This window comes from Pleurodeles waltl, chromosome 8 (genome assembly GCF_031143425.1).
Source record: "Pleurodeles waltl isolate 20211129_DDA chromosome 8, aPleWal1.hap1.20221129, whole genome shotgun sequence".
NCBI lineage: Eukaryota > Metazoa > Chordata > Amphibia > Caudata > Salamandridae > Pleurodeles > Pleurodeles waltl.
In genome coordinates, this window is record NC_090447.1 from 435,094,336 (window position 1) to 435,117,984 (window position 23,649).

Consider the following 23,649-nt stretch of genomic DNA (forward strand, 5'->3'; position numbering starts at 1 on the left):
ATGCGAAGCAACAGGGACCATCAGGTTCCTGTGTGCAAAGCGGGGCCCTTTACCCTCTGAGGTCAGTTGCTATGGAAGCCACCGTCACCCGGCAACAGAGAGACGCCGGCTCTGGGGAGAAAGCCAAGGTTCTCCTTAGTGACGTCAACAGCTGGGCGCCTGTCAGCCTCGCCGTGGCGCCTCGCCTCTTTATCCATGAGATGGCGCTACTCGCCTTGCTGCAGTAGAACGGTTCTCGAAGCCCAGCTACGAGCCCTCCGCCTGCTGAGGCAATACTACACTAGTGTAGTTTGCACCGCCTCCCATCCATCTCATGAACCCCCGAAGGGCGTCCAGGGACAAGACACAAGAAGCCGGTGAGTACAAGTCTACTGATAATAGTTAATATGTGTTCGTGCAGTTTACAATGTTAGGCACGCACCTCACCCCCGAGACCGTAAAAGATCCCAGGGCAGCGTGAGACCACAGCGAGCTCTCAACTGTGAATGTAGCCAGGGCAGGATGTGCCTTCGGGCAGCTAATGCCATGTAGTCACAATGCCTGTTCTTAAACCCACTGCTTGTAAAGCAGATAGCAGCGCGCTTGCCAGGTCTCCTTATTTGTGTAGAAATGTTGATAAGCGAGTGTGACCCGCGTTTTGGTCATATTTAAGAGATGAAGCAACAATGTAGAATGAATGTCAGCACAACTTGCAACGTGCTCCCAGTTTGAAACGTACTGTGATAATTGTCTCAATAAAATGTGTAATCTAAAATAATAAACCATAGCAAATATTTCAAATAAAATGTGCTCATGGTTTTTACATAAAACTTTAACAGTAGCAAGGATTGAAACACCGTACAAAATAAAAGCATAGAAGCAGAATCATCAAAGTATATGCGATTGTATTTAAATGAATAAAGGGAATTTGAAAAAAGTTGGCATAAATATCTGTGATTACTTGTATGGACTGTTGAAAAGTGATGGAAATGCTGTTGAAACTGAAGAAAGGGCGATATAGTGATACAATGCCCAATCTTACAGCTGATGTGGGGTCACGGACCCTTGTGGCACGGAAGGTCCCTTAAGAAACGTGCCGCAATAGTTTATATTTCAGGAGTTTCCAGCAGCGCCCGTGGTTGCTTTCAGACCCAAAGGAGTTGCTGACGGCTTTCGGCATTTCTGGAAGTTGTACTCACACACATAAAAAGAACAGTCCCCAAAAGCAGTGGTAAACCTCCCCTTGCCTTCGAGCAGCAGGTGCACATACCAGAGAGATTTCCCCCCTAGGCTGCTACCCGCCCACTGAACGCCCTTAGGCATTGTGCTGGAGCTGCGGGGACTCGCAAACATGCGTCTCGGGTCAGGGAGGTGCAGTCGCAATAAACAACACCACTTATTTTGTGCCACTGTACGTGACTGCCGCATTCGCCACTCCACGCGCTTATTTATTGCAATCCTTGCGTACAGCGGGAGGAACCAATAAGTCGCATGTTCTCTGGGGTCTCGCACGAGACCACCCCGCTCAAATACACAATTGGTATAGTACATCCCTCTCCAACTTCAACAACAAGCAATGCAACCACACGCAGTCGGCGCCTCATAATGCATTTACCCTCCTGGTCGCTGTTCCACGCCTCAAAGTCTCGCAGGTTACATCAGGAAACCAGCCAGCTTCGAAGATGGAGCAGGATTGCGTTTCAGGTGGTATCGTGGATATGCATCTGGGCGGCCACCATGCTCACTGTTGCGCTCATCTTCTGGCAGGGTCTCTTCATCTGGACTAGGAGATGCTGGCATGTGTCCGGGGAATGTAGGAATTCTCTGCTCAGGTACTAGCCGGGAGGGTTCCAGCAAATACTTCAGTCTGACGAAATGCCTGGCTGTCATCCTTATGTGGGTTACTTTCTAGGGGACTTCTCACTTTTCTGAAGAAGGACACATTCCTCTTGATGGTCTCATCCCTTTGGCAGATGGTTATTAACGTGCCTTGTCTCTTGGTGGGTGACTCTCACGGTCTCTGCTTGAACGGCAGCCTGAACTTGCACCCCTGGACTTGCCCCCCTGGACATCTGTCTTTGATGAAAGATCCAGTTCACGGGTTGAATCTGGCTTGGACGGGCTCGGTGCAGCATGCTAGCTCATTGGTTAGTTTTCCTCCTTTGGTGTGAGTAATTGATGGGGGATGGCGACCACAGGGGGTGATGCAGTATGGTGTCCGTGATAGTAAGCCCCATACTAGCATGTCTGGGGGGCTTGACCAGTCCTGGAGTGAGGTGTCTGCCTGTACTCACGTAGGAAGCTGTATATGGCTCTCTCAACCCGCTATCTGCATGGGTGATGCAAATTATTTTGATGAGGGTCCTTATAAATCGCTCCACCTCTCCATTAGCTTGAAGCCATCTTGGTGTAACTTTGTGGTGAGGAATGCCTAGGAATTTAATTCTTGCCTGTGGAATGGGGACCCGTTGTCTGTTTTTACGCTGTTCAAGATGCCATGTGTGGCAATTACTTTCTCTAGTTTCATGATCACCTCAGTAGCAGATTGTGAGTTGATGATCTCCACTTTGGGATATTTCGTGTAGTCCTCGATGATGACCAGGGCATGCTGTCCATCAGGGAGTTGTCCAAGCTGGCTGACTTCCATGGCTGGTGGGGACCTTCCTTTGTGATGACGGGCTAAGGTGGTTCGGGAGGTCCAGTCACTTGGCACCAGTGACAGGACTTAACAGCCTGCTCGACCATGGTGTCCATTCCTGGAAACCAGACTTTGGTACAGAGTAGTTTCTTGATTTTTGTGATTCCTTGATGTCCATGGTGGGTTAGTTTGACTACTCGCAGTGTTAGGCTGGCGGTGATCACCAGACGATGTCCTTTCAAAAGGAACCCTCCCATGTCTGTTAAGAGTTGTTGTTGAAAATGAAGTATAGATTCCAAAGTCTTCTTGTCTTCTGGTGTCCTTTGTGACAGTTGAGAGCCAGCCAATTGTTTGACTGAAGTGCAGCCACAACGAGTTACAAGCATTCATCTTCTTTTGTGACCTGTTGTAGTGATGTCAATAATATTGACATTGGCCTCGATCCTTCTGTGATGAAGTTCACATAGGCTTCAGTGGATTCAGCAGCTTCAGCAGGAGTCGCGACTCTTGGGTGCTGGGATAGAGAATCAGCTGGGTTGGTCAAGCCTTTGCCTTCCTCCTGGCTTGTACTCTTTTATTTCTGTATATTTGTTATGATGAGTGTTGGAGGCTGGCCAATGTAGGAGGCTGGCCTGGCTTATAATGGGTACCTTGTGGCACTTACACCTTGTGCCAGGGCCAGTTATCCCTTATTAGTAGATTAGAGGTGTTCTAGCAGCTTAGGCTGATAGAGGTAGCTATAGCAGAGCAGCTTAGGCTGAACTAGGAGACATGCAAAGCTCCTACTATACCACTTATATCATATAGCACTATATCACAAGATACTCAGAGTTACTAAAAATAAGGGTACTTTATTTTAGTGACAATATGCCAAACGTATCTCAGAGGATACCCTCCCTTGGGAGGTAAGTAATAAACACAAATTATATGTACACAAACCAAAATCAGGTAAGTAACAGTTAGGAAAGTAGTGAAAACAATGTAGAATCACAATAGGATGCAATAGGTAGAAATAGGCCTAGGGGCAACACAAACCATATACTCCAAAAGTGGAATGCAAACCACAAATGGACCCCAGGCCTAGTGTAGGTTGTAGAGGGTCGCTGGGACTGTTAGGAAACACTAAGGGTGTCCAAGATACCCAACCCAAGACCCTAAAAAGTAGGAGTAAAGTTACCCTACTACCCCAGAAAGACAATAAAGTAGAGATAGGGGATTCTGCAAGGACAACAGCTGCCAGCAAAACACTGAAGACGGATTCCTGGACCTGAGGACCTGTAAAGGAAGGGGACCAAGTCCAAGAGTCACGCAAGTGTCCAGGGGGGCAGGAGCCCACTAAACCCCGGATGAAGGTGCAAAAGGGCTGCCTCCGGGTGGAAGAAGCCAAAGATTCTGCAACAACGGAAGGTGCCAGGAACTTCTCCTTTGGTCTGAAGATGTCCCACGGCGTGCTGGAGGATGCAGAGTTGTTTCCACACAGAAAGACTGCAAAGAAGCCTTGCTAGCTGCAAGAGTCACAGTTGAGGATTTTGGGTGCTGCTGAGGCCCAGGAAGGACCAGGAGGTCGCCCCTTAGAGGAGGAGACAGAGGAGGCGCTCAGCAACTCAGAGAGCCCCTGCAGAAGCAGGCAGCACCCGCAGAAGTACCGAAACAGGCACTTAGAAGACCTGAGGACAGCGGTCGACAGAGTCACAAAGGAGGGTCCCACGACATCGGAGTCCAACTCAGCGAGTTCGGCAATGCAGGACAGAGTGCTGGGGACCTGGGCTAGGCTGTGCACAAAGGAAGTCTTGGAAAAGTACACCGAAGCCTGAGCAGCTGCAGATCATGTAGTACACAGGATTACTGTCTGGCGTGGGGAGGCAAGGACTTACCTTCAGCAAATTTGGACAGAAGGGCCACTGGACTGTGGGAGACACCTAGACCCAGCTCCTGTGTTCCAGGGCCCACGCTCGTCAGGATGAGAGGGGACCCAGAGGACGGGTGATGCAGAAGTTTGGTGCCTGCTTTAGCAGGGGGAAGATTCCGTCGACCCACGGGAGATTTCTTCTAGGCTTCCAGTGCAGGGTGAAGGCAGACAGCCCTCAGAGCATGCACCACCAGGAAACAGTCGAGAAAGCCGGCAGGATGAGGCGCTACAATGTTGCTGGTAGTCTTCTTGCTACTTTGTTGCAGTTTTGCAGGCGTCCTGGAGCAGTCAGCAGTCGATCCTTGGCAGAAGTCGAAGAGGGAAGTGCAGAGGAACTCTGGTGAGCTCTTGCATTCATTATCTGAGGAATAGCCCATAGAAGAGACCCTAAATAGCCCTCAGAGGAGGATTGGCTACTGAGAAAGGTAAGCACCTATCAGGAGGGGTCTCTGATGTCACCTGCTGGCACTGGCCACTCAGAGCTGTCCACTGTGCCCCAACACCTCTGCATCCAAGATGGCAGAGGTCTGGGACACACTGGAGGAGCTCTGGGCACCTCACCTGGGAGGGACTGATCAGGGGAGTGGTCACTCCCCTTTCCTTTGTCCAGTTTCGCACCAGAGCAGGGCTGGGGGATCCCTGAACCAGTGTAGACTGGCTTATGCAGAGAGGGCACCATCTGTCCCCACAAAGCATTTCCAGAGGCTGAGGGAGGCTACTCCTCCCCAGCCCTTCACACCTATTTCCAAAGGGAGAGGGTGTTACACCCTCTCTCAGAGGAAATTCTTTGTTCTGCCTTCCTGGGACCGGGCTGCCCAGGCCCCAGGGGGGCAGAAACCTGTCTGAGGGGTTGGCAGCAGCAGTAGCTGCAGTGGAGACCCCGGAAAGCAAGTTTGGCAGTACCCAGGTTCTGTGCTAGATACCCGAGGATGCATGGAATTGTCCCCCCCAATACCAGAATGGTATTGGGGTGACAATTCCATGATCCTAGACATGTTACATGACCATGTTCGGAGTTACCATGGTGACGCTACATATAGGTATTGACCTATATGTAGTGCACACGTGTAATGGTGTCCCCGCACTCACAAAGTCTGGGGAATTTGCCCTGAACAATGTGGGGGCACCTTGGCTAGTGCCAGGGTGCCCACACACTAAGTAACTTGGCACCCAACCTTCACCAAGTTAGGGTTAGACATATAGGTGACTTATAAGTTACTTATGTGCAGTGAAAAATGGCTGTGAAATAACGTGGACATTATTTCACTCAGGCTGCAGTGGCAGTCCTGTGTAAGAATTGTCTGAGCTTCCTATGGGTGGCAAAAGAAATGCTGCAGCCCATAGGGATCTCCTGGAACCCCAATACCCTGGGTACCTAGGTACCATATACAAGGAAATTATAAGGGTGTTCCAGTGTGCCAATGAGAATTGGTAAAATTAGTCACTAGCCTGCAGTGACAATTTTAAAAGCAGAGAGAGCATAAACACTGAGGTTCTGGTTAGCAGGATCCCAGTGACACATAGGCAAAAACAAACATACATACAGTAAAAATGGGGGTAACATGCCAGGCAAGATGGTACTTTCCTACAATGAGCTATCTGTATCTTTCCCATTTGGAGGACAAAGGCTAGCAGTCGGATGTAGTGCCATGAGGGATGGTAGTGGTTTAACAGGGGCCCAAACGTACTCTTCACAGGTCGGTCTGTAGGGTGTATAAATTAGAGTTGTCAGCGGCACCCATCTGGTGTGACGTTGGCGATTTTCATCTCTGGTGCACATGGTGGGCTTGATTCACAGCCGGTGTGTGATCCCTGGAGGTGGGCTTTGTCACACTCTGTAGAGGCGAGCACTTGCATTGAAGATGGCCTGTTCAGCACGTGTCACACCCCTTGCAGTTCTGTGTACTGCAGCGCCTTATGTGGTTTTCCTATAGCGAATACACTGCTTGATCTGTTAGAATCACTTAACTCACACTAGGAGAAACAATGTTCTCAGAGATCGCTCCCCCTGCTGCTGCAGCTCCTCCAGCTCCTCCAGGTTCCTGAGTTCCTGAGACCCACCTCACAGTAAGTACCCCCCACCTCCCTGCCCCGCGCTACTCACCCTCTCTCCTGCTTCTTTTCTTCTTTTCTTCTTCTCTGTTCTTCCTCCTCGCTCCTCGTCTGTAATCTTCTTCTGTACTCTTCTTCTCCCCGTCTTCTCTCTTCTTCTGTGTGCTTCTCTGCCTCTCCTGTCGCCTCTCTTCTTCTTCATCTTCTTCTGAGGTCTTCTGCCTGTCGTCTGCCTTCTGTTCCTCGTCTTCCGTATCTTCATCTGTGATCTTCTGCTCTTCTGTGATCTTCCGCTCTTCTGTGTTCTTCTGGTCTCCTGCTCTTCTGTTCTTCCGGTCCTCTGTTCTCCTGTTCTTCTGTTCTTCCGGTCTTCTGTTCTTCTGTCTTCTGTCTTCTGTCTTCTATCTTCTGCCTTTGGCTCTTCTGCCTCCTCCGCCTTCTTCTCCCCGCGCCTGCCCTCCTGCTCCTGCCTCATCCCCCTCCCTCACTCGCCTCCCCCTCTCTATCACCCCTATCTAACCCGTTCGCTATCTACCTCCCTCACTCCTCCTATCTACCTATCTCTCTATCTCTCTATCTGTAGGAGGCTGGACTGGCTTGTAGTGAGTACCAAGGGGTACTTGCACCTTGCACCAGGCCCAGTTATCCCTTATTAGTGTATAGGGTGTCTAGCAGCTTAGGCTGATAGACAATGGTAGCTTAGCAGAGCAGCTTAGGCTGAACTAGGAGACGTGTGAAGCTACTACAGTACCACTTAGTGTCATATGCACAATATCATAAGAAAACACAATACACAGTTATACTAAAAATAAAGGTACTTTATTTTTATGACAATATGCCAAAGTATCTTAGAGTGTACCCTCAGTGAGAGGATAGGAAATATACACAAGATATATATACACAATAGCAAAAATATGCAGTATAGTCTTAGAAAACAGTGCAAACAATGTATAGTTACAATAGGATGCAATGGGGAAACATAGGGATAGGGGCAACACAAACCATATACTCCAAAAGTGGAATGCGAACCACGAATGGACCCCAAACCTATGTGACCTTGTAGAGGGTTGCTGGGAATATTAGAAAATAGTGAGAGTTAGAAAAATAACCCTCCCCAAGACCCTGAAAAGTGAGTGCAAAGTGCACTAAAGTTCCCCAAAGGACAAAGAAGTCGTGTTAGAGGAATAATGCAGGAAACACACAAACCAACAATGCAACAACGCTGGATTTCCAATCTGGGGTACCTGTGGAACAAGGGGACCAGGTCCAAAAGTCACAAGCAAGTCGGAGATGGGCAGATGCCCAGGAAATGCCAGCTGCGGGTGCAAAGAAGCTTCTACTGGACAGAAGAAGCTGCGGTTTCTGCAGGAACGCAAAGGGCTAGAGACTTCTCCTTTGGAGGACGGATCCCTCTCACCTTGTAGAGTCGTGGAGAAGTGTTTTCCCGCCGAAAGAACGCCAACAAGCCTTGCTAGCTGCAAATCGTGCGATTAGCGTTTTTGGATGCTGCTGTGGCCCAGGAGGGACCAGGAGGTCGCAAATTGGACCAGGAGGTAGAGGGGACGTCGAGCAAGAAAAGGAGCCCTCTTAGCAGCAGGTAGCACCCGGAGAAGTGCCAGAAACAGGCACTACGAGGATGCGTGAAACGGTGCTCACCCAAAGTCGCACAAAGAAGTCCCACGTCGCCGGAGAACAACTTAGGAGGTCGTGCAATGCAGGTTAGAGTGCCGTGGACCCAGGCTGGACTGTGCACAAAGGATTTCCGCCGGAAGTGCACGGAGGCCGGAGTAGCTGCAAAAGTCGCGGTTCCCAGCGATGCAGTCTAGCGAGGTGAGGCAAGGACTTACCTCCACCAAACTTGGACTGAAGAGTCACTGGACTGTGGGGGCCACTTGGACAGAGTTGCTGGATTCGAGGGACCTCGCTCGTCGTGCTGAGAGGAGACCCAAGGGACCGGTAATGCAGCTTTTTGGTGCCTGCGGTTGCAGGGGGAAGATTCCGTCGACCCACGGGAGATTTCTTCGGAGCTTCTAGTGCAGAGAGGAGGCAGACTACCCCCACAGCATGCACCACCAGGAAAACAGTCGAGAAGGCGGCAGGATCAGCGTTACAGAGTTGCAGTAGTCGTCTTTGCTACTATGTTGCAGGTTTGCAGGCTTCCAGCGCGGTCAGCAGTCGATTCCTTAGCAGAAGGTGAAGAGAGAGATGCAGAGGAACTCGGATGAGCTCTTGCATTCGTTATCTAAAGTTTCCCCAGAGACAGAGACCCTAAATAGCCAGAAAAGAGGGTTTGGCTACTTAGGAGAGAGGATAGGCTAGCAACACCTGAAGGAGCCTATCACAAGGAGTCTCTGACGTCACCTGGTGGCACTGGCCACTCAGAGCAGTCCAGTGTGCCAGCAGCACCTCTGTTTCCAAGATGGCAGAGGTCTGGAGCACAATGGAGGAGCTCTGGACACCTCCCAGGGGAGGTGCAGGTCAGGGGAGTGGTCACTCCCCTTTCCTTTGTCCAGTTTCGCGCCAGAGCAGGGCTAAGGGGTCCCCTGAACCGGTGTAGACTGGCTTATGCAGAATTGGGCACATCTGTGCCCAAGAAAGCATTTCCAGAGGCTGGGGGAGGCTTCTCCTCCCCTGCCTTCACACCATTTTCCAAAGGGAGAGGGTGTAACACCCTCTCTCAGAGGAAGTCCTTTGTTCTACCATCCTGGGCCAGGCCTGGCTGGACCCCAGGAGGGCAGATGCCTGTCTGAGGGGTTGGCAGCAGCAGCAGCTGCAGTGAAACCCCAGGAAGGGCAGTTTGGCAGTACCAGGGTCTGTGCTACAGACCACTGGGATCATGGGATTGTGCCAACTATGCCAGGATGGTATAGAGGGGGCAATTCCATGATCATAGACATGTTACATGGCCATATTCGGAGTTACCATTGTGAAGCTACATATAGGTAGTGACCTATATGTAGTGCACGCGTGTAATGGTGTCCCCGCACTCACAAAGTCCGGGGAATTGGCCCTGAACAATGTGGGGGCACCTTGGCTAGTGCCAGGGTGCCCTCACACTAAGTAACTTTGCACCTAACCTTTACCAGGTAAAGGTTAGACATATAGGTGACTTATAAGTTACTTAAGTGCAGTGTAAAATGGCTGTGAAATAACGTGGACGTTATTTCACTCAGGCTGCAGTGGCAGGCCTGTGTAAGAATTGTCAGAGCTCCCTATGGGTGGCAAAAGAAATGCTGCAGCCCATAGGGATCTCCTGGAACCCCAATACCCTGGGTACCTCAGTACCATATACTAGGGAATTATAAGGGTGTTCCAGTAAGCCAATGTAAATTGGTAAAATTGGTCACTAGCCTGTTAGTGACAATTTGAAAGAAATGAGAGAGCATAACCACTGAGGTTCTGATTAGCAGAGCCTCAGTGAGACAGTTAGTCACTACACAGGTAACACATTCAGGCACACTTATGAGCACTGGGGCCCTGGGTTACCAGGGTCCCAGTGACACATACAACTAAAACAACATATATACAGTGAAAAATGGGGGTAACATGCTAGGCAAGATGGTACTTTCCTACACAACCCCCCCCAAACGAAGGACAATAAGACTAGCCATGACTTGATGAGTCTTCATTGTCTAAGTGGAAATATCTGGAGAGTCCATCTGCATTGGAGTGGCTACTCCCAGGTCTATGTTCCACTGTATAGTCCATTCCCTGTAGGGATATGGACCACCTCAACAATTTAGGATTTTCACCTTTCATTTGTTTTAGCCAAAGTAGAGGTTTGTGGTCTGTCTGAACAATGAAGTGAGTGCCAAACAGGTATGGCCTCAACTTCTTCAGAGCCCAGACCACAGCAAAGGCCTCCCTCTCTATGGCAGACCAACGCTTTTCTCTAGGGGTCAACCTCCTACTAATAAAAGCAACAGGTTGATCCTGGCCCTCAGAATTAAGTTGTGATAGGACTGCCCCTACTCCTAATTCAGATGCATCAGTTTGGACATATAATTTTTTAGAGTAACAAGGGCTTTTCAGGACAGGTGCACAGCACATGGCCTGCTTCAGCTCCTCAAAAGCTTTTTGACAGTTTGCTGTCCATAATACCTTTTTAGGCATTTTCTTGGATGTGAGGTCATTAAGAGGGGCTGCAATGGAGCCATAGTTCTTAATGAACCTCCTGTAATACCCAGTGAGGCCTAGGAAGGCTCTCACCTGAGTCTGAGTGGTAGGGGGAACCCAATCAATAATTGTTTGGATTTTCCCCTGAAGTGGTGCAATCTGTTCCCCACCAACAAGGTGTCCCAGATAAACCACCTTCCCCTGCCCTATCTGGCACTTTGAAGCCTTGATAGTGAGGCCTGCCTTTTGCAGGGCCTCCAAAACTTTCCATAGGTGGACCAGGTGATCATCCCAGCTGGAGCTAAAGACAGCTATATCGTCCAAATATGCTGCACTGAAAGCTTCCAGCCCTTGCAGGACTGTGTTCACCAACCTTTGAAAAGTGGCAGGTGCATTTTTCAAACCAAAAGGCATTACAGTAAACTGGTAATGTCCTCCAATGGTTGAAAATGCAGTTTTAGGTTTAGCATCTTCTGACAATTTGATCTGCCAATACCCTGCAGTCAAATCAAAAGTGCTTAGATACTTGGCAGATGCCAGTGTATCTATGAGCTCATCTGCCCTGGGTATAGGGTGAGCATCAGTTTTGGTTACCAAGTTGAGACCTCTATAGTCTACACAAAACCGCATTTCCTTCTTTCCATCTTTGGAATGGGGTTTTGGTACAAGTACCACAGGAGAAGCCCATGGACTTTCAGAGTGCTCAACCACTCCTAGTTCTAACATTTTCTGGACCTCTTGCTTTATGCAGTCCCTGACATGGTCAGGCTGCCTATAGATCTTACTTTTGAGAGGTAAACTGTCTCCAGTATCTATAGTGTGCTCACACCAAGAAGTGGTACCTGGCACAGTAGAGAAGAGTTCAGAGAATTGATCTAGGAGATTTATGCAATGGTCTTTCTGCTCAGCAGTAAGACAATCAGCCAAAACTACACCTTCCACAAGAGCATCTTGTTCTGTGGAAGAGAAGAGATCAGGTAGAGGATCACTGTCTTCTTCCTGTCCCTCATCAGTTGCCATGAGCAGGGTGAGATCAGCCCTGTCATAGTAGGGTTTCAGGCGGTTGACATGGAGCACCCTAAGGGGACTCCTGGCAGTGCCTAAGTCAACTAAATAGGTGACTTCTCCCTTCTTTTCAACAATTGTGTGGGGTCCACTCCATTTATCTTGGAGTGCTCTTGGGGCCACAGGCTCCAAGACCCACACTTTCTGCCCTGGTTGGTACTGAAATAAAACAGCCTTCTGATCATGCCATTGCTTCTGGAGCTCTTGGCTGGCCTGAAGGTTTTTGCTGGCCTTTTTCATGTACTCAGCCATCCTTGATCTGAGGCCAAGTACATAATCCACAATATCCTGCTTAGGAGCTTTTAAAGGTTGTTCCCAACCCTCCTTTACAAGTGTGAGTGGACCCCTAACAGGGTGTCCAAAAAGAAGTTCAAAGGGGCTGAAGCCCACTCCTTTCTGGGGTACCTCCCTGTAGGCAAAAAGGAGGCATGGTAGAAGGATATCCCATCTCCTGCGGAGTTTTTCAGGGAGACCCATAATCATGCCTTTGAGAGTTTTATTAAATCTCTCCACCAGTCCATTTGTTTGTGAATGATAGGGTGTTGTGAACTTGTAAGTTACACCACACTCCTTCCACATGGCCTTTAAGTATGCAGACATGAAATTGCTTCCCCTGTCTGATACTACTTCCTTTGGGAAGCCCACCCTAGAAAATATTCCCAGGAGGGCCTTTGCCACTACAGGTGCTGTAGTGGTCCTTAAAGGAATTGCTTCAGGGTATCTTGTGGCATGGTCCACTACCACCAAGATAAACCTATTGCCTGAAGCAGTAGGGGGGACAAGGGGGCCAACTATGTCAACCCCTACCCTTTCAAAGGGAACCCCAACCACAGGCAGTGGAATAAGGGGTGCCTTTGGTGTGCCACCTATTTTGCCACTGGCTTGACAGGTTTCACAGGACTTACAAAAATCTTTTGTGTCCTCAGACATCCTAGGCCAATGAAACAAGGGAACAAGTCTGTCCCAAGTTTTCATTTGTCCCAGATGCCCAGCTAGGGGGATGTCGTGGGCAAGAGTTAGGAGGACCTTTCTGTACTCCTGAGGAATCACTAATCTCCTGGCAGCTCCAGGTTTAGGATCCCTATGCTCAGTGTACAAGAGGTTGTCCTCCCAGTAAACTCTGTGAGAGTCACTGACATCCCCATTAGCCTGTTTGACAGCTTGCTGTCTTAGACCCTCTAATGTGGGACAGGTTTGCTGTGCCACACTCAGCTCCTCCCTGGCAGGCCCCCCTTCACCCAAAAGCTCAGCAGTGTCTGCTTCCAGCTCCTCTGGTGTAGGTTCTGCACAGGGAGGGAATTCTTCTTCCTCAGAAGTTGAATCCACTGTAGAGGGAGGGATAGTAGGAAGTGGTTTGCTTCTACTAGCCCTAGCTTTAGGGAGCACTTGGTCCATTGTTCCAGGATCCAAGCTTCCCTGTCCTTTTTGCTTTTTGGCCTGAGCCCTTGTCAAAGCAAAAATATGCCCTGGGATGCCCAGCATTGCTGCATGGGCCTCCAACTCCACATCTGACCAAGCTGATGTCTCCAAATCATTTCCTAGTAGACAGTCTACAGGTAAATCTGTGGCTACCACAACTTTCTTTGGACCAGTAACCCCCCCCCCAGTTGAGATTAACAACAGCCATGGGGTGGCTAAGTGTGTTGTTGTGAGCATCGGTTACTTGGTACTGGTGACCAAGTAGGTGTTGTTCAGGGTGGACCAGTTTCTCTATGACCATAGTTACACTGGCTCCAGTGTCCCTGTAGGCCTGAACCTCAACACCATTTATTAGGGGTAGCTACTTGTACTTATCCATATTAAGGGGACAAGCAACTAAGGTGGCTAAATCAATAGCCCCCTCAGAGACTAACACAGCCTCTGTGGCCTCCCTAACAAGGCCAACCCCAACTAAGTTACCAATAGTGAGCCCAGCTACTCCCTTGGATTGGTTATTAGTAGGTTTGCTCCCACCACCACTGCTATTAGTAGGGACACTAGGGGTAGCAGTAGGGGTTGTAGTGGTAGGAGGCTTGGTGCTTTTCTTTGGACAACTGGGATCTGTTGTCCAATGGCCTTTTATTTTACATAAATAGCACCATGGTTTCTTTTCCTTGTTTTGATTAGAAGAGGATTTGGGCCCACCACCCCCACCAGAGTGTTTTTGTGGGCCTGATGAAGACTCATTTTTAGATTTGTCCCCACCCTTGTCAGAAGACTTACCATCCTTCTTCTTGTTGCCATCTTTGTCACCCCCTGTATGAACTTTTCTGTTCACCCTTGTTCTGACCCATTTGTCTGCCTTCTTTCCCAATTCTTGGGGAGAGGTCAGATCAGAGTCCACCAAGTACTGGTGCAACAAATCAGACACACAATTATTAAGAATATGCTCTCTCAGGATCAAGTTATACAGGCTGTCATAATCAGTAACTTTACTGCCATGTAACCACCCCTCCAAGGCCTTCACTGAATGGTCAATGAAATCAACCCAGTCTTGTGAAGACTCCTTTTTGGTCTCTCTGAACTTTATCCTGTATTGTTCAGTGGTTAAGCCATAACCATCCAGGAGTGCATTCTTAAGAACTGTAAAATTATTGGCATCACTTTCCTTCACAGTAAGGAGCCTATCCCTACCTTTTCCACTAAATGATAGCCATAGGATAGCAGCCCACTGCCTTTGAGGGACATCCTGTACAACACAGGCCCTCTCAAGTGCAGCAAACCACTTGTTAATGTCATCCCCCTCCTTATAAGGGGGAACTATCTTGTGCAGATTCCTGGAATCATGCTCTTTTGCAGGATGACTATGGGGAATACTGCTGCTGCCACCATGGGTTTCTAAACCCAACTTCTGTCTTTCCTTCTCTAATTCTAAAGACTGTCTATCCAAATCCAGCTGTTGCTTTTTAAGCTTCAGTCTGGTTTGTTCCACCCTCAACTTATTGAGTTCCCTTTCTAACAATCTGTCATCAGGGTTGGTGGGAGGGACATTTCCAGATACAGAGGTATGATGGGAATGAACAGAAGGAGACCTGTCCCTTACAGAGGGCACCCTAACAGCTTGGCTGACAGTGTAATGTGAGAGCACATCATCTGGATGATGTGACTCCACCTCAGTACCAACTATGCTAGACTGTCTTGTAATGGGAAGGCTAAGAAGTTTCTTTCCTGAACCTTTACCTGGGGGAGTCCCTGGATCAGATTGAGAACCATTAGCTACTTTTTCAACAGATGGGGCACTTTTAGCCTTATCTTGTTCTCTAAGCATGTTAAGTAACAGTTCCAAGGAAGGATTCTTCCCTACACTCAAACCTCTCTCTATGCAGAGACTCCTTGCTCCTTTCCAGCTAAGGTGATCATATGCAATCTTAGACAGGTCAACATTTTGGCCTGTGCCAGACATTTTTAGAGAGAGTTAAAGTGATAGAAAAAGAGAAAAAAGTTTGTCAGAGCTTTTAGAAAGACAGAGAAAAAAAACTTTAAAAACTTTTTAGAACTTTTTAGAAAGTTTAGAAGTACTTTTCAGCACTTAGAAAAGAGTGAAAAGAGGAAATGCAAAACTTTTTGGCTATGTGTATATACACTGACCTTGTTTTGTATATTTTTCTCTTATGAAAAGTACAATGACAAGAGTGGTAAGTAGTCTCAAAGCACTTATCCCACCGCTGCACAACCAATGTAGGAGGCTGGACTGGCTTGTAGTGAGTACCAAGGGGTACTTGCACCTTGCACCAGGCCCAGTTATCCCTTATTAGTGTATAGGGTGTCTAGCAGCTTAGGCTGATAGATAATGGTAGCTTAGCAGAGCAGCTTAGGCTGAACTAGGAGACGTGTGAAGCTACTACAGTACCACTTAGTGTCATATGCACAATATCATAAGAAAACACAATACACAGTTATACTAAAAATAAAGGTACTTTATTTTTATGACAATATGCCAAAGTATCTTAGAGTGTACCCTCAGTGAGAGGATAGGAAATATACACAAGATATATATACACAATAGCAAAAATATGCAGTATAGTCTTAGAAAACAGTGCAAACAATGTATAGTTACAATAGGATGCAATGGGGAAACATAGGGATAGGGGCAACACAAACCATATACTCCAAAAGTGGAATGCGAACCACGAATGGACCCCAAACCTATGTTACCTTGTAGAGGGTCGCTTGGACTATTAGAAAATAGTGAGAGTTAGAAAAATAACCCTCCCCAAGACCCTGAAAAGTGAGTGCAAAGTGCACTAAAGTTCCCCTAAGGACAAAGAAGTCGTGTTAGAGGAATAATGTAGGAAAGACACAAACCAACAATGCAACAATGCTGGATTTCCAATCTGGGGTACCTGTGGAACAAAGGGACCAAGTCCAAAAGTCACAAGCAAGTCGGAGATGGGCAGATGCCCAGGAAATGCCAGCTGCGGGTGCAAAGAAGCTTCTACTGGACAGAAGAAGCTGCGGTTTCTGCAGGAACGCAAAGGGCTAGAGACTTCTCCTTTGGAGGACGGATCCCTCTCGCTTTGTAGAGTCGTGCAGAAGTGTTTTCCCGCCGAAAGAACGCCAACAAGTCTTGCTAGCTGCAAATCGTGCGGTTAGCGTTTTTGGATGCTGCTGTGGCCCAGGAGGGACCAGGAGGTCGCAAATTGGACCAGGAGGTAGAGGGGACATCGAGCAAGACAAGGAGCCCTCTTAGCAGCAGGTAGCACCCGGAGAAGTGCCAGAAACAGGCACTACGAGGATGCGTGAAACGGTGCTCACCCGAAGTCGCACAAAGAAGTCCCACGTCGCCGGAGAACAACTTAGGAGGTCGTGCAATGCAGGTTAGAGTGCCGTGGACCCAGGCTGGACTGTGCACAAAGGATTTCCGCCGGAAGTGCACGGAGGCCGGAGTAGCTGCAAAAGTCGCGGTTCCCAGCAATGCAGTCTAGCGAGGTGAGGCAAGGACTTACCTCCACCAAACTTGGACTGAAGAGTCACTGGACTGTGGGGGCCACTTGGACAGAGTTGCTGGATTCGAGGGACCTCGCTCGTCGTGCTGAGAGGAGACCCAAGGGACCGGTAATGCAGCTTTTTGGTGCCTGCGGTTGCAGGGGGAAGATTCCGTCGACCCACGGGAGATTTCTTCGGAGCTTCTAGTGCAGAGAGGAGGCAGACTACCCCCACAGCATGCACCAACAGTCGAGAAGGCGGCAGGATCAGAGTTACAGAGTTGCAGTAGTCGTCTTTGCTACTATGTTGCAGGTTTGCAGGCTTCCAGCGCGGTCAGCAGTCGATTCCTTGGCAGAAGGTGAAGAGAGAGATGCAGAGGAACTCGGATGAGCTCTTGCATTCGTTATCTAAAGTTTCCCCAGAGACAGAGACCCTAAATAGCCAGAAAAGAGGGTTTGGCTACTTAGGAGAGAGGATAGGCTAGCAACACCTGAAGGAGCCTATCACAAGGAGTCTCTGACGTCACCTGGTGGCACTGGCCACTCAGAGCAGTCCAGTGTGCCAGCAGCACCTCTGTTTCCAAGATGGCAGAGGTCTGGAGCACACTGGAGGAGCTCTGGACACCTCCCAGGGGAGGTGCAGGTCAGGGGAGTGGTCACTCCCCTTTCCTTTGTCCAGTTTCGCGCCAGAGCAGGGCTAAGGGGTCCCCTGAACCGGTGTAGACTGGCTTATGCAGAATTGGGCACATCTGTGCCCAAGAAAGCATTTCCAGAGGCTGGGGGAGGCTACTCCTCCCCTGCCTTCACACCATTTTCCAAAGGGAGAGGGTGTAACACCCTCTCTCAGAGGAAGTCCTTTGTTCTGCCATCCTGGGCCAGGCCTGGCTGGACCCCAGGAGGGCAGATGCCTGTCTGAGGGGTTGGCAGCAGCAGCAGCTGCAGTGAAACCCCAGGAAGGGCAGTTTGGCAGTACCAGGGTCTGTGCTACAGACCACTGGGATCATGGGATTGTGCCAACTATGCCAGGATGGTATAGAGGGGGCAATTCCATGATCATAGACATGTTACATGGCCATATTCGGCGTTACCATTGTGAAGCTACATATAGGTAGTGACCTATATGTAGTGCACGCGTGTAATGGTGTCCCCGCACTCACAAAGTCCGGGGAATTGGCCCTGAACAATGTGGAGGCACCTTGGCTAGTGCCAGGGTGCCCTCACACTAAGTAACTTTGCACCTAACCTTTACCAGGTAAAGGTTAGACATATAGGTGACTTATAAGTTACTTAAGTGCAGTGTAAAATGGCTGTGAAATAACGTGGACGTTATTTCACTCAGGCTGCAGTGGCAGGCCTGTGTAAGAATTGTCAGAGCTCCCTATGGGTGGCAAAAGAAATGCTGCAGCCCATAGGGATCTCCTGGAACCCCAATACCCTGGGTACCTCAGTACCATATACTAGGGAATTATAAGGGTGTTCCAGTAAGCCAATGTAAATTGGTAAAATTGGTCACTAGCCTGTTAGTGACAATTTGAAAGAAATGAGAGAGCATAACCACTGAGGTTCTGATTAGCAGAGCCTCAGTGAGACAGTTAGTCACTACACAGGTAACACATTCAGGCACACTTATGAGCACTGGGGCCCTGGGTTACCAGGGTCCCAGTGACACATACAACTAAAACAACATATATACAGTGAAAAATGGGGGTAACATGCCAGGCAAGATGGTACTTTCCTACACTATCTCACTATCTAACTCCCTCACTCTCCACCTCCTCCTATCTACCTATCTCTCTATCTATCTATTTCCCTATCTATCGACTTCTCTATCTATCTGTTTTCTCTATCTATTTCTCTATCTCTCCCCCCCTTCCCGCCACCCCCTCTATTACCTATCCTCCTATCCTCTCACTCTACCTCTCACCCACCTCTACAACCCCCCTCCCCTATCTTCACAAACCTACTCCTATCTCTCTCCCTAATCTCCTAAACCTCCTAACACTCACCCCCTTCCACCCTTAAACCCCCCTCCCCCAGCTCTTCTCACGCTACCTGTCCCCCCCCCTCCCTCGCGCTATCCCGCCGCGACCTCCTGCACGCCCCCGCCCCCCAGCTCCCATTCGCCCCCAGCTGACCCCTCCCCCCCCTCCTACCTCATATGACGGCCGCTGCGCGACAGTGGTAGCGACCCTTGACCCAAGGGTAGGTCGCTCCCCCTGCCGCTGCAGCTCCTCCAGCTCCTCCAGGTTCCTGAGTTCCTGAGACCCACCTCACAGTAAGTACCCCCCACCTCCCAGCCCCTCGCCCCTGCCCCACGCTACTCACCCTCTCTCCTGCTCCTGCTTCTTTTCTTCTTTTCTTCTTTTCTTCTTCTCTGTTCTTCCTCCTCGCTCCTCGTCTGTAATCTTCTTCTGTACTCTTCTTCTCCCCGTCTTCTCTCTTCTTCTGTGTGCTTCTCTGCCTCTCCTGTCGCCTCTCTTCTTCTTCATCTTCTTCTGAGGTCTTCTGCCTGTCTTCTGCCTTCTGTTCCTCGTCTTCCATATCTTCATCTGTGATCTTCCGCTCTTCTGTGTTCTTCTGGTCTCCTGCTCTTCTGTTCTTCCGGTACTCTGTTCTCCTGTTCTCCTGTTCTTCTGTTCTTCCGGTCTTCTGTTCTTCTGTTCTTCTGTTCTTCTGTTCTTCTGTTCTTCTGTTCTTCCGTTCTTCTGTTCTTCTGTCTTCTGTCTTCTATCTTCTGCCTTCGGCTCTTCTGCCTTTTTCTCCCCGCGCCTGCCCTCCTGCTCCTGCCTCATCCCCCTCCCTCACTCGCCTCCCCCTCTCTATCACCCCTATCTAACCCGTTCGCTATCTACCCACCTCACTCCTCCTATCTACCTATCTCTCTATCTCTCTATCTCACTATCTAACTCCCTCACTCTCCACCTCCTCCTATCTACCTATCTCTCTATCTATTTCCCTATCTATCGACTTCTCTATCTATCTATTTTCTCTATCTATTTCTCTATCTCTCCCCCCCTTCCCGCCACCCCCTCTATTACCTATCCTCCTATCCTCTCACTCTACCTCTCACCCTCACCCACCTCTACAACCCCCCCTCCCCTATCTTCACAACCCTACTCCTATCTCTCTCCCTAATCTCATAAACCTCCTAACACTCACCCCCCTCCACCCTTAAACCCCCCTCTCCCAGCTCTTCTCACTCTACCTGTCCCCCCCCTCGCGCTTTCCCGCCGCGACCTCCTGCACACCCCCAGCTCCCATTCGCCCCCAGCTGACCCCTCCCCCCCTCATACCTCAGATGGCGGCCGCTGCGCGACCGCGCCGCTGGCGCGGCTGAGGCGCACCAGAGGCAAGCCCGTCTGCGCCCGTCCGCGCCTGGCCCGCGCCCAGCGCCACGACCCCTGGTCCCCAGCTCTCCCAAGCCCCGCTGACCCGCTACGACCCCACCACCCTCCACGCCCTCAACCCAGGGCGCTCCAATACCTGCTTCCAAGCTCACCCCAAACGCACCCATGGACCCTTCGCCTGCAACTCCTGCAAACGCATCTTCCACCACGCAACTACCACGACCACAAGCCCACGCGCCATCAACCACCTCAAGTGCATCCTGGTCAACGTTCGTTCCGTCCACAAGCACGCTGTTGAACTCTGGGACCTCCTGGACTCCACAGCACCGGACGTCGCCTTCATCACGGAGACCTGGATGAACGCCTCCTCTGCTCCAGATATCGCCACCGCCATCCCCGAAGGCTACAAGATCTCCAGAAAAGACCGCACCAACCAAGCAGGAGGAGGTATCACCATCGTCTTCAAAGACTCCATCAGCGTCACCACCTCCACTGAAGACACCCCTCTCGCCGCTGAACACCTGCATTTTCAGATTCGCACCGACCCGAGGACCGCCCTCAGAGGATCCCTCGTCTACCGTCCTCCCGGACCGCGCGCCCCTTTCAGCGACGCCATCGCCGACTTAATCTCCCCGCACGCCCTCGCCTCTCCAGACTACATCCTCCTAGGCGACCTCAACTTCCATCTGGAACAAAACAACGACCCCAACACCACCACCCTGCTCGACAACCTCGCCAACCTCGGCCTCAAACAACTGGTGAACACCGCCACCCACATCGCCGGACACACGCTCGACCCTATCTTCTCCGCCAGCAGACACATCTTCTTCAGCCATACCTCTGCTCTACACTGGACCGACCACAGCTGTGTCCACTTCACATTCCGACGCGAGACCCGCCACCTCCGCACTCAACCGATCCCTCGTCGACAGTGGAACAAGATCCCCGAAGAGCAACTCTTGTCCGCACTCGCCGCCAACCAACCCACCCTCACCACCGACCCCAACGACGCAGCCCTCAGCCTCACAAACTGGATCTCCAACTGCGCAGACAACCTTGCTCCCCTCAAACGCACGCATCGACAGACCAACACCAAAAAACCTCTCTGGTTCTCTGACACCCTCAAAGAATCAAAGAAAACTTGTCGCGCCCTCGAGAAGGCCTGGCGCAAGGACCACACCGCTGACAACATGACCGCCCTCAAGAACGCTACCCGCGAACACCACCACCTGATCCGAGCTGCTAAAAGGAACTTTTTCACCGACAGACTGGACAAAAACAGCCACAACAGCAGAGAACTCTTCAGCATCGTCAAGGAGTTCTCCAACCCCAACGCCAACGCCGTCACGCCCTCACAGGATTTGTGCGAATCCCTCGCCACCTTCTTCCATCGCAAGATCAGCGACCTCCACAACAGCTTCGGACACCAGACCCAACCAAACACCACCGAACCCGCACCCCCGGCCATCACCCTCAACAACTGGACCCTCATCAACACTGAAGAAACCAAAGCCACCATGAACTCTATCACTCCGGCGCCCCTTCGGACCCCTGCCCTCACTTCATCTTTAACAAAGCTGACGACATCATCGCCCCGCACCTCCAGACCGTCATCAACTCTTCTTTTTCTTCTGCTACCTTCCCCGAATGCTGGAAACACGCCGAAGTCAATGCCCTACTAAAGAAACCTACGGCTGACCCGAGCAACCTGAAAAACTTCCGCCCCATCTCTCTCCTGCCTTTCCCAGCCAAGGTAATAGAGAAGACCGTGAACAAACAGCTGACCACCTTCCTGGAAGACAACAACCTGCTCGACCTTTCACAAACCGGATTCCGAACCAACCACAGCACGGAAACCGCCCTCATCTCAGTCACAGACGACATCAGAACCCTGATGGACAATGGTGAAACAGTCGCCCTCATTCTCCTCGACCTCTCGGCTGCCTTCGACACTGTCTATCACCGCACCCTAATCACCCGCCTCCGTTCCACCGGGATCCAAGGCCAGGCCCTGGACTGGATCGCCTCCTTCCTCTCAAACCGTTCCCAAAGAGTTTACCTCCCTCTGTTTCGCTCAGAACCCACCGAGATCATCTGCGGCGTACCTCAAGGCTCATCGCTCAGCCTGACACTCTTCAATGTCTACATGAGCCCCCTCGCCAACATCGTACGCAAGCACCACATCATCATCACCTCCTACGCCGACGACACCCAACTTATACTCTCCCTCACCAAGGACCCCGCCAGTGCCAAGACCAACCTACAAGAGGGTATGAAGGACGTCGCAGATTGGATGAGGCTCAGCCGCCTAAAGCTGAACTCTGAAAAAACGGAAGTCCTCATCCTCGGCAACACCCCGTCCGCCTGGGACGACTCCTGGTGGCCCACGGCCCTCGGCACCGCACCGACCCCCACAGACCACGCCCGCAACCTCGGCTTCATCTTGGACCCTCTTCTCACCATGACCAAGCAAGTCAACGCGTGTCCTCCGCCTGCTTCCTCACCCTCCGCATGCTCCGCAAGATCTTCTGCTGGATCCCCGCCGACACTAGAAAAACCGTGACCCACGCCCTCGTCACGAGCCGCCTGGACTACGGCAACACCCTCTACGCTGGGACCACAGCCAAACTCCAAAATCCCCTGCAACGCATTCAAAACGCCTCGGCCCGCCTCATCCTCGACGTACCCCGCAACAGCCACATCTCCACACACCTGAGACACCTGCATTGGCTCCCAGTCAGTAAAAGGATCACCTTTCGACTTCTCACCCACGCACACAAAGCCCTCCACAACAAGGGACCGGAATACCTCAACCGACGCCTCAGCTTCTACGTCCCCACCCACCTCCTCCGTTCCTCTGGCCTCACGCTCGCTGCTGTCCCTCGCATCCGCCGCTCCACGGCGGGTGGGAGATCTTTCTCCTTCCTGGCGGCCAAGACCTGGAAATCCCTCCCCACCAGCCTCAGGACCACCCGCTTTCCGGAGACTCCTAAAAACCTGGCTTTTCGAGCAGCAGTAACCCCCTCTTTCCCCTAGCGCCTTGAGACCCGCACGGGTGAGTAGCGCGCTTTATAAATGTTAATGATTTGATTTGATTTGATTTGATTTGGAATCCAGGATTTGGCCCAATAATGTTAACTATAGTGTTATGTAAGCAATTAAAAACGTATCATTCACAGAACCTAATTCATTGCGTAAAGTACATATTGGTGTTCCTTTATATGTACTGATTTGTTGTGAATGTTGGTGTAGATTATACAATCTATTTATTCCCTTTCTCTATAACATGTATTTATGAAGCACATGTTCGCCCTTGGGCCTCTCGGTGTTGTAATAAAAGATAAATATTTTTACCTAACTCAGTTACTCATATTCACAAACTCTAAAGGTGAAAGGCTGATTGGATTCTCTGGGATTCTAACCTGTGACCATGAGGTAAAACACTGAGACCTTAAATAAACGCATTAGTCCACTAAGCCACCATTCCCAGCCTGCAACAGTATAAAGATATTGGGGTGGGAGTCACAAAGGCATGTAAGAGTACCTAAAACAGTACTCCTGTAATATCTTTAATTACTCATACATGCCTTAGTGAATGGGCCCCATTTTATTGTACTCATGTATTTATGGAATTTTAAG

At 50.2% G+C, this 23,649-nt stretch overlaps 1 protein-coding gene across 1 annotated transcript in view; it reads left to right on the forward strand.

Annotated features, from left to right (window-relative positions):
• The first annotated feature begins 217 nt into the window (after positions 1–217).
• TSGA10 (testis specific 10) overlaps positions 218–23,649 on the forward strand; it is a 360,446-nt gene continuing 337,014 nt past the window's right edge. Inside the window, exon 1 of the mRNA XM_069204318.1 lies at positions 218–356. The gene's annotated coding sequence lies outside the window, so the exon portion shown is untranslated. The remainder of the gene's footprint in view (positions 357–23,649) is intronic.